The following is a 12309-nucleotide window of genomic DNA, read 5'->3' as shown; positions in this document are numbered from 1 at the left end:
TATTGGTGGACGCTAAAAATAAATAAATAAATTCACACACACACACAAAAAAGTGGGGGGGTGAAGATATAACAACTACAATTACTTGAAGTTGATACGACAAGCAAAGAGAAAGGTCATTGTTGGGTGGGAGGGAGGAAAGGGAGGGAGGTTTTGGTAAGGGGCAACAATAATCAACCACAATGTATATCGACAAAATAAAATTAAAAAAAAAAAAAAAAGAAACCTTGCACTCTCATTCTCCCACCCCCCCACTCCACCACGAAATCCCATTCAAAATATATCTGGAAACCACTGCCGCCCACCACCATTGCTGAGAGTACCCTGCCTGAGCCCCCCTCAACACTTGCATGGATTATTGCTGTAGCTTCTTTACTGACTCTCTGCTCCTATCTTGACCCCTACAATCTCTCTCCAGTGAAAGCCAGGGTGAGTATTTTCAAATGTAAATCAGATTATGTGACTTGGTAGCTCAAAAACTCCAGTGTTCCCATCTCCCCTAGAATTAAAATCCAAAGTCTCTACCACAGTCTACGAGATTCTGGATGACCCTCCTATCTCCATTTCCACCTTGGTCTCCATTGCTCCCCACCTTCCAGACTGCTTTCCAGCCTCTCTGGCTTTCTCCTGCAGTCCCTCAAATGCACAAAATGCCTTCTGGCCCCCAGCCCTTGCACTTAATTTTCCCTTGGCCTAGAATGCTCTTCCCCCAGACATCTGCAAGGCTGACGTCCACTAACACCACAGAAGTCTCTGCCTAAATGTCACCTCTCATAGACACCAGTACTGATTACAGGTGACAGGTTGTCCCGGCTTGTCTGAAACTTAGGGTTTTCAGTGCTAAAACTGGCACAGTCCCTGGGCAAACCAGTATGATTAGACACTCTACAGTACCAGTCCTCTTATTCCCTATGCACTTTTTCTGCTTTATGTTTTACTTTGTAGCACTTATCACTCTCTGACACCTCATCATGCAACTATTTGTTTTTATTTTCTGTTTCAAACCAGAGCATCAGTTCCACAAGGGCAAAGACTCTTCTTGTTTACTATTAAATCCCCAGCACCTAGAACAGCGGCTGGAATATAGGAGGTACTCAGTACATATTTGACTAATGAATGAGTTGATAAGATCAATTATGGTACATATATAAGATGGAAAATTACACAACCAAAAAACTATATATAAACCTATATAAATCAAAACAGGAACATATGTAATACAATGTCAATCAAAAAAGCAAGTTTGTGAGGCATGGAACCAGGGACCTGAACCCGCCGCCCCCACAACCAGGCACACTGCCAGTGCCTCAGGGCTTGCCTGGGTCCTGACACCACAGCCACCACAATAACCATGGATGCCACAAAAGCAGCTAGATGCCACAACCACCACGCAGATGGTCCGCCAGCCACTGGAGTGCATTGACACAAGGAGTCACCAGCAGAGACCAAAGAAAAGAAGAGGATGTCTTTCTCCACAAAGTGCATTCCAGAGTGAAAGAAGCATCTGCTCTGTGATAATATTGGGGGACCTGAACACACCTCTCAGCATTGGACAGATCATCTAGGAAACAAATCAACAGAGTAACCATTACTCTTTCAGATGGAGAGAAGAAATCTAGGGTAATTAGAGGGGGGAGGATGGAGGGAGAGGGGCAGGGAGAGAGATTGGATGAGGGGTGTAAAGAATAAGTATGATTTATAACAATATATATGCTAGTAATATTGATTTGATCAACATATTTCAATGTTGAACCCCAAAAGTATGTATAACCAATTATGATTCAATAAAAATTTTTTAAAAATCAATTAATTGATTTTTTAAAAAAGCAAGTTTGAAAATGGTAAGTATACAAGGGGTACCAATTTTGTAAAAGAAAGAAGATATGCATGCACAGGTACATTTGTGTGTATAGCCACAAGAAAAAAAAAAAGGCTGGAGGGCCATGACCAAGGTGACAGTGAGTTCTCAGGTTATTTTTATTTTTTTATCTGTAAGATTGTGTAAAAATTCTCAAGATGTTGCTGTTCAGTTAATACTTAAGTACTAAGTCCTGGTGGGAACTTTGGCATGCCCACTGCCCACCACCGCCCTCCCCCATTCGCCTTGACTGTGACCCCCACACCTGAGTAGCTCTCAGTTCCTAGGCTTCCTTCCCTCTCGCACCACTGTCTTCTGATTTTCTGGCGAGGCCAGGCATCAGTATCTTCTCCTGACTCTTTGGACCTATAGAGACCCCCCCATGAACTCCCAGGGGTTTACCCAAGTCCCTTCATGAGCCCTCAAACCTGTCCCTCCCCTAACTTGCTGCAGCCTAGACTTGCATCCCTCTGTCCCATCCCTACACGGGCCAGTTTACATCTCCCTGGACCTGCTGAATGGGGTGGGTGTGGGGGTTTCACACAGTTTCCTCTTCTTGGAACTTCCCCCAACCAACCTGGTCCTCATTAGCCTTCCCCTTCCCCGGAAGCCTTGCCAGACACCTCCCAATCCCATGAACCCTCACTCCCTTCCTTGCATCTGCTTCTGTTCTGGCAGCCTATCTTCACTCTTGAGTAATTTATTCATTTACATGACTGCTCAGTTCAAGTGCAGCTCGATCTTGTTTTGTTCCCACAACCCCATGATTATTGTCATCCCTGTTTTGAGGAGGAAACTGAGTCATGGAGAGGGAAAGTGACGTGATCAAGAAATATAGTTAATAAATGATATAACTAGGATTTGAACCCAGGCAGTCTGACTCCAAAGCCCATGGCCTGGAATTTCAGGAAGACATTAAGTAATTAGAAAAGGAAGGAATGAAGTTAATGGGAAGAAAGTCAGGATGTAAGTTGGTTAGTTAAGGAGGAAGAAAATTAGGCATCTGTGAAGGCAGAGTTAGTTGGGAGAGAAAGAAGGAAAGAAAAGAGGGAAGAGGAAAGAAGTTAGAAGGAAGGAAGGAAGGAAAGAAGGAAGGGAGAGAGGGAGGGAGCTGAGAAGAAAGGAAAGTAAACAGGTAGTTAGCGAGGTAACTAGTTAGTCAATTTCGCAGACCAACAGGCCAGCAAGCAGGTGCCCGCTCACAGGTTCACCTCTCACCTGAAAACTCTGGGTCGCAGCTGAGGTCCTGGGGAGCAGCCCCAAGCACGGCTCTGCCCTCCTCTCTGTGTATGATCTTCTGACCTGAAACCCAACCCTGACTTGCTGAGCAACCTTCCCAATCAAGAGCGACCTGTCACCTACTTGCCTAGGCTCCCAATCTGGCTTGAGTTAAACCTCCTAGCCCTGCCAGCTGCGAGCTGGCTTTGGGACTTTCCAGTTACTAATTAACAGCCGGACCTGAATTACCATCCTGGCTGTACCCACTGGCTCATGGATAGGCTCTGCCCTGGGGACCCTCTGAACTTTTAAAAGCGACTGCACAACTTAAGTTGTATGACCTTGGGCAAGTGACTTCAGCTCCCTGAGCCTCATATGAATAGGTGATAAAGGTGTGTGTCCTGCCTCAAGAGAGGGTCTCTATAAGTCCCTTTCAACACTGTCATGATTCCGTTCTCTGAAATCACCTCACCTCCCTAGGTCTAGTTCAAATGCTGAGTCTTCCACATAGCCTTCCCTCATCCCATCAGCTGAATCACCTTCCCTTTCTCTTAGAACCTGGAGAGATGACAATTGAAGGGCTCTTCTCACACAACTCTCTCCTCTACCCCTTCTCTGATGGGGGCCACCAGCCTCTGTGTTTAGCCCTCTCATGGACAATTTCGGGGATGGGCAGCTCAGTCCCTCCTGAGCCAGTCTCTGGCACTTGTTTTGAGCCAGCCTGTCACCCAGAGCTCACCTGCTCTGGCACTGTCCTGGCACTGTTCTGGGAGAATCACAGCTGAGATGAGACCCATACCCTACTCCGCCCTGCAGAAATCTGAGGCTCAGCAACCAGGGCTCAGTTCGCCCCAGCTCAGATGGAAATAAGGCTTTCTCATGGTTGACCCAAAGCTGCCCATGCCGAAGATTCTAATTCCAGAAAAGGCAGAACCTGGCCCACTGGACAGGCAAGAAAAGCTCTGCCCAGTGACCTTTCCTCCAAGGGCACTCCAGAGTCTGACTTTCACGCTGCTTCCTCCACTATATGTCAGCTTCTAGTGCCTTAAAAACTGGCTGCTCTAATATGCTCTAGAGGAGCCTGCATGGCCACACTTCCCACTGCCACCAACACACACATCAACATGTGTCTGTCCCGGTCCAGCGAGGGGAGCTGACTGGCCCAATTGCACAGAGCAAACCAGGGCAGTGCCCAGGTCCTGCCCCATTCCAGAGCTGCTGCTGCTGCCGCTCCACCAAGCTTTTCCCCTGCACTCCCAAAGCTGGTTTTTAAAAAACCCACAAAACGGGCTGGCCCCATGGCGCACTCGGGAGGGTGCAGCGCTGGGAGCACAGCGTCATTCCCGCCGCGGGTTCGGATCCTATATAGGAATGGCCGGTGTGCTCACTGGCTGAACGTGATGCGGGCAACACCACACCAAGGGTTGCGATCCCCTTACCAGTCACAAAAAAGACAAAAAAAAAAAAGTGTCTAGAAAAACCCACATAATGTTATTGACTGCCTAATCTATATTGGAGAATCCCAACATACAGAAGAATGTTGAGTAAAAAGTGAAAGCCCCCCTTCATTCTCATTTTCAGAGGTCACTGCTGTTAACTAAAGGATAACAATCCTTCCAGACTTTCATCTATGTCCTAATCTACATATCTGCACACATTATTTTCCAGAAAAATGGGCCATATGCTATACATACTATTCAGCAATTCCCTTTTTTCTCATATAAATCTTTCCTTGTCAACACAGATTCAATTTTTTTTCTAACAGCTGCATCACACTGCACAGTGTGGGATTAATTTCACTACCCCTGTTTCCATTCCCTGTTCCTTCGCTGGTAGACATTTAGTCTGTTACCAGTTTCATGATACTTCTCACAAGGCTACAGAGAACATCTTGGCATTAATATTCTGTGGCCTTGGGCTAGTATTTCTGTCTGATAAACTCCTAAGTGGGAGTGCTGGGTTAATTTTGACCTATCTATCAAATTACTGTAAAAAAATTGTGCTAATGATATGGCTTTGAACTTACCCATTCCCTTCAATGATGCAAAAAACAGCTAAGGCCACTTGTGGGGTGAGACATGCATCTCCTCCCCATCTTCCTCTCTTCCTTCTTCTTTCCCCTTCCACCCTCCTGGCCAGACTCTGTTCTTTGGGTATGAGGGTCAAAGACATGTTCTCAGGGATGAGAAGGCGGAGCAAGAGACTGAACCAACGGGGAGCCATCTCCACGAACATTCCCTCCCCCTTGACATTCCTCAGTCTACTTTTTTGTCCTTTGTCTGGCCCCCAGCCCTACTCTCACCCCCACGCCGTCCTGCAGAATCATCCATAGCAGAGGGAATGATGGACAGAGGGTCAGTACAGAAAAATCCGTTACCCACATGGGAGCAGGACCCTTGGGCCAACAGTTCACATATAGCCCAGACATTGGTCCCAGTTTTCTTTTTAGAAAAAAAAAATTGAACGTAATAAATGTACAAAGTTAAAAATCAAATAGGACTATGAGGTAGATGAAGAAAAAGGTCAGTTTCTTGCCCCATTCCTCACCTTTTTTAGCTGCTTCCTTTGGTTTTTACCTCCATGTGTCTAAACAGTATGTTTATACTGCTATTCTTTAATTTTTCAGTTTAATTTTTTTCCTTTCTTGAAAGAAAGAAACAACAATCACAATAATACACTGAACTTTCAGAAGGAAAGCAGAGAACTGTGGTTACCAGAGGTGGAAAAGGGGGAGGGGAGGGAGTTATTGAGAAGTTGGTTAATGGACACAAAGAATGATTATGTTTTGTAATGATGAATATGCTAATTATTCTGATTTGATCATCACACATTGTACACAGGTATTGATATTCAACTCTGTACCCCATAAATATGTATAATCAATTATGTTTCAATTAAAAAAATAAATAAAAATTTTCCCTTTTTTTTGAGCTTGAATCACTTGGTAAAGGACTGAAGCAAGCTTCCTTAGTCCTGTCCCCCTGGTGGGAAGTTGGGAGAACGGGTCATAGCTGCATAAAAGAATACAGGCAAACTTAGGGTCATTTCAGCGGGGCATTCCTGTGAAAAGCAACTGGTAAGTCCTACTGTTAAGCTCTAACATCGAACAACGACATACTTTGTCTCCATAGGTCCTCTCTCCATTTTCACTCTTCTCCCAGTGATAAACTAGCTGGAATACACCCAGGTAAAAAGATGGTGCCTTTTTTCCCCCCTTACCTGGGACCTTCCAGAGACACAGACAACTGAGCATCCATCCCACAAGTTACATCAGGAGGTCCTTCCCTCACTCGACTGTCAGCAGCACGTGCACAGGGACTGTTTCCTTTCTGTTCATCACCCTGTGCCCTGCACCTGGTACCTAGCAGGCACTCCATGCATACATGCTGGATAGGTGCCCTTGTTAGTAAGGGGTTTTTGTAATTCTTTAAATTGATCAGCTCTCCAGCCAAGAGCTCAAAAAATCAAAGTAGGGCAATGTCCATGGAACAGGACCACAATTTGGTGCCAGTGACTGACCCATTGCACAGAGCAGGCTACTGATAGGACCCTGCCAATCAAAACCCACATCCCATTAGGGACAAGAGCAGTCTCCCCAGGTAAAGTCTCTCCACAGCCCCAAAGTATAAATACCACACCCTCCCAAAGCGTCTTTCAAAATGCTTTCTTGGAAAAAGTGCTTCTTTTCCATTAATTAAATCTACTTAAAAGCAATAAAAGTGAACTGCACCTAAATCAGAAGCAGAATTGAGAATACATCTCTAAACTCAATCCTCACAGGCTCTCATTTATCTAGTAGGTCACTTGAGTAAATGGACCATTACTCATGGTTTTTGTAAAAATACATTTCCTTCCTACCTTAAAGGGTAGACAGTTTAAATTCCTGTAAGGCATTGCACACCCACACACCCATGAATACACCTGTGGCTCTCCTTTCCTCATTCAATAAGTGAAGCCAGTCTTTGAGTACTTTTAAAATAACCTTGAGAAGCCCAAAAGCTTTTTTATTTTTTCTTTTTTAAACCAAAAAACTGTACAGTCAGGGGTCCACCAGGGTAAGATGAAGAGAGATTTGGGTGGGAGGGGTTGTTCCCAACTATGTGGTTTAACCCACCGGTTTCCAAGGAGTTGGTCAAGTTCTACATGCAGCACTTGGACCACCTCTGGCCTCACCCCTTCCCTCCCAAGGGAAAGGTACAGCAAGGGATGTGACCACCAGCGTCACCCGGTCCAGGGTCCAGAGCCCTTGCAGCAGTGGCAACCACAGCCTCAAATGGCTTCCTTCCTATTACGGAACATGAATATTTGGATCTTGCCCACAAACACTTCCGTTTTTCATGCAGTTAATTTATAATTGCCTCATTTGATGGTTTGAGAAAATGAATGTATATATAATATTCATGTATATTCAGTTATTCCTATATTATAGAGAATTATATAATTATCTGTACCTCTCTGACAGAGCTGAGAATATCCTCTTAGTACATTAATATATCAGTTTCGGTTGATTGGGGTTTCTTTTCCATCCTTCCTGGAGCCTTTCATCCTCCTGTTCTCACCTGGACCACTGAATGGGTGTCAACCTGGCCCTTCATTTCCCATCACTCTGGAAATTTCTTTTGTCTCTTTCCTTGTTCGATGTCCTGCTTCCTGGATCCTATGTACTCTTCTTTAAAAAAAACTTTTTTTATTGTGGTACATGAATATAACATAAAATTTGTCATTGTAACCATTTTTTTAAGTGTGCAATTCAGTGGCATTAAGTATATTCATGATGTCGTACAACCATCACCACTATCTATTTCTTAAAAATCTTTTCCCCCAACTTTATTGAAGTATAATTGACAAATCACCACTCTCTATATTCAAAACTTTTTCACCACCCCAAAGAGAAATTCTGCAACTATTAAGCAATAACTCCACATTTCTCCTTCCCCGCAGTCCCTGGTAACCTCTAATCTACTTTCTGCCTCTATGCATTAGCCTGTTCTAGATATTTCAGAGAGAGTCATCCTTTGATGTCCATGGAAGATTGATTCCAGGAATCCCTCAGATACCAAAACCCACAGAAGCTCAAGTCCCTGATATAAAATGGCATAGTATTTGCATACAACCTATGTCCATCCTCCTATATACTTTATCTCTAGATTACTTACAATACCTAATATAATGTAAATACTACATAAATAGTTGTATTGTTTAGGGAATAATGGCAATAAAAAAGTCTGTACATGTTCAGTATAAATGCAACCACACTTTTTTTTTTTCAGGTATCTTTGATCTGTGGTTTGTTGAACGTGCATATGCAGAATCCATGGATATGGAAAGTGAACTGTATGTGGAATCATACAATATTGTCTTTTGTGTCTGGCTTATTTCACTTAGCCTAATATTTTCAAGGTTCATCCATGTTGTAGCATGTGTTAGAACTTTATTCCTTTTTATGACTAATATTCTTTTGAATGAATATACACTTTGTTTATCCATTTGTATTAGTCCATCTCTGTTAATTATAACAGAATACCTGAAGTAATGTACAAAGAAATGAAATTATTTCTTACAGTTTTGGAGGCTGGGAAGTCCAAAGTCCAGGGAACACATCTGGTGAGGACCTTCTTGTTGGTGGGTGGTGACTGTTGCAATGCAAGGTATCACATGGTAAATGGTCTGAGCAAGAGAGCAAGCTAAGCTTTTCACTCACTCTCCTTATAAAGCCATCAGAACCACACCCATTTCTCCATGAATGGATGGAGAAATCCATTCACCAGGGTACAGTCCTCACAATCTAATCACCTCTTACAGACCCCACCTCTCAATTACAATAATAGGATTTCCCACTTTCTTAACATTTGTCATAGTTGGGATTAAGTTTATAATAAATGAAACTTTGGGGGACACATTCAACTCATAGCATCATTCATCTATTGATGGTCAGTTGGGGTGTTTAACACTGGCTTACAAGTATCTGTTTTCAAATCTTTTGGGATATACCCAGGAGTAGAATTGCTGGATCATATGGTAATTCTATGTTTGGCTTCTTGAGAAACCCCCAAACTCTTTTCCACAGCAGCTGCACCATTTTACATTACCATCAATAGGGGATCCAATTTCTCCACATCCTCCCTAACACTATTTTCCATTTTTTAAATTATAGCCATCATAGTGGATGTGAAGTGGTATCTCATTGTGATTTTAATCTGCATTTTCCTAATGTCTAATGGTTTTGAGCATCTTGTGCTTATTGGCCATTTGTACTGTGTATCTTTTGTGGAGAAATGTCTTTTCAAGTCCTTTGCCTATTTTTAAATTGGGTTGTCTTTTTATTGTTTAGTTTTAAAAGTCCTTTATATATTCTGGATACTAAACTCTAATCAGATATAATTTGTCAATATTTTCTCTCATTCTGTCGGTGCTTCTCATTTTCTTGATAATGTCCTATAATGCACAAAAGTTTTTAATTTTGATGAAGTTCAATTTATTTTTTCTATGTGGTATTTTTTCTATGTGGTATCTATCTATCTATATATATATATATACACACACACACAATGAAATACTATTCAGCCATAAAAAGAATGAAATTCTGCCATTAGCAGCAACATGGATGAGCTTGGAGAAAATTATGTTAAGTGAAATAAGCCAGGCACAGAAAGAGAAATACCACATGTCCTCACTCATAAGTGGGAGCTAAAAAACAAAGAAAGAAAGATCATAATAAAATGTTGAACTTTCAGAAGGAGAGAACAGACCTATAGTTACTAGAGGTGGGAAAAGGGGAGGGGGAGGCGAGATAGAGTAACTGAGTAAGAGATAAAAATTATGATTTGTAATAATGAACATGCTAATAATATTGATTTGATCATCACATACTGTACACAAATACAGGTAGTCAAGTCTGTACCCATAAATATGTATAAATGAAAATTTTAAAAAATAAATAAAAAGAGACATCCATCATGGTAGTTTAAAGTTAACCAGAGCAGATTCATCTTTTTTTTTTTTTTTTCCTTTTTGTCTTTTTTCGTGACCGGCAACGGATCGCAACCCTCAGTGTCGCGCCCGTACCGGACCGGGACCGGCAACGGGATCGCAACCCTCGGTGTTGCGCCCGCACCTCGCTCAGCCAGTGAGCGGCCGGTCTGTATGTGGGATCCGAACCCTCGGCGGGAGCGCCGCTGCACTCCCAAGTGGCGCACTGTAGCAGTGAGCCACCGGGCCAGCCCCCAGAGCAGATTCATCTTAATGAATTAAACTTCATTCTGAATTGGCAAGAATGTGTGAATGTGTTTTACCCGGGTTTTAGACAGAATTATGCATCTTGATTTTTTTAAAGGTGTTTTCTTATTCAACTTTAAGTTTTTCAGCATGTTTTCATAAAGTTAAAAAAATTAAATAAAAATGGTCCAGAAACATCAGTATAAAATGTATGTTACAATTTTTTAAAAGAATTTTTTCTTTTGTTGCTTGTGCTTTTGGTGTCATAGCTAAGAATCTATTGCCAATCCCAAGGTCATGAAGATTTACCTCTATGTTTCATTCTAAGGGTTTTATGGCTTTAGTTATTATATTTAGGTTGTCAATCCATCTTGAGTTAGCTTTTGTACATGGGGTGAGGTACACATCCAACCTTACTCTTTTGCATGTGGAAATTCAGTTGTCCCAGCCCCATTTGTTGAAGAGACTGTTCCTTTCCCATTGAATGGATTTGGCATTCTCAGGAAAAATCAATTGTTCATAGATGTATGGGTATTATTTCTAGATTCTCAATTCTATTCCATTAGTCTATATATGTACCCTTATGCCAGTACCACACTGTTTTGATTACTGTAGTTTTGTAGGAAGTTTTGAAATTAGGAAATGTGAGTTCTCCAACTTTGTTCTTTATCAAGATTGTTTTGGCTATTTGGGGCCCCTTGCAATTCCATATGAATTTGAGGACCAGTCTTTCCCTTTCTGAAAATGTCAGCTGGGATTTTGATAGGGATTGCATTGAACCTGTAGATCACTCTGGATAAAAATTACATCTTAACAATACAGGGCTGGCTGGTTAGCTTAGTTGGTTAGAGCATGGTGTCTTAACACCAAGGTCAAGGGTTTGGATTCCCATACTGGCCAGCTGCCAAAAAAAAAACCCAAAACCAAAAAAACAAAAACAAAAACAAAAAAAACCACATACTAAGTCTTCCTATCCATGAACACAGGTCTTTCCATTTAGTTAGGTCTTCTTTAATTTCTTTCAGCAGTGTTTTCTTGTTTTCAGTATTTATCTTTCACCTCCTTGTTCAAATTTATTCCTAGTTTATTTTTTCAGTTACCACTGTAAATAGGATTGCTCTAATTTCCTTTTTGGATTGGTTATTGCAGGTGTATAGAAACACAATTGATTTTTGTATGTCGATCTTATGCCTTGCAACTTCGCTGAATTTGTATAAGTTCTAGTAGCTTTATTGGAGATTTCTTGGATTTTCTAGATATAAGGTCATGTCACCTGTGAATAGAGATAGCTTTACTTCTTCCTTTATGATTTGGATGCCTTTTACAGTCTTCCCTCCTCATCCTCAGAGGATTGGTTCCAGGACCCTACAGATACTATAATCCATGGATGCTCAAGTCCCTCATATAAAATTGTGTAGAACTTGCATGTAAGCTGCACACATTCTCCCACATACTTTAAATCATCTCTAGATTATTTATAATACCTAATACAATGGAAATTCTATGTCAATGGTTTTTATACTGTGCTTTTAAAATTTGTACTATTTTTCACTGTTTTCTTCCCCCAAATGTTTTTGATCTGCAGTTGGTTGAACCCACAGTTGGTGGAACCTGCAGTTGGTGGAACCCGTGGATGTGGAGGGCCAACTGTATTTCTTTATCTAACTGCTCTGGCTAGAACTTCCCGTACAAGATGAAATAGCAGTGGTAAAAGTGGGCATCCTTGTCTTGTTCCTGGCCTTTGGGAGAAAGCATCCAGCCTTTCACAATTGACTATGATGTTAGCTGTGGGGGTTTTTTGTAGATGCCCTTTATCATGTTGAGGAAGTTCCCTTCTAGTCCTTGCTTTCTGAGTGTTTATATCATGAAAGGATGTTGGATTTTGTCAAATGCCTTTCGTGCATCAATTGAGATGTGTGTGCCTTCCCCTTACCCCATTCTATTAATGCACTGTATTGCATAGGTTGATTTTCTTATGTTGAACCAGCCTTGCATTCCTGGCATCTTCCTCTTTTTTT

The sequence above is a fragment of the Galeopterus variegatus genome, unplaced genomic scaffold (assembly GCF_000696425.1).
Source record: "Galeopterus variegatus unplaced genomic scaffold, G_variegatus-3.0.2 Scaffold7377, whole genome shotgun sequence".
In the NCBI taxonomy this organism is placed as follows: Eukaryota; Metazoa; Chordata; class Mammalia; order Dermoptera; family Cynocephalidae; genus Galeopterus; species Galeopterus variegatus.
Note: the sequence above shows the minus strand (reverse complement) of the source record.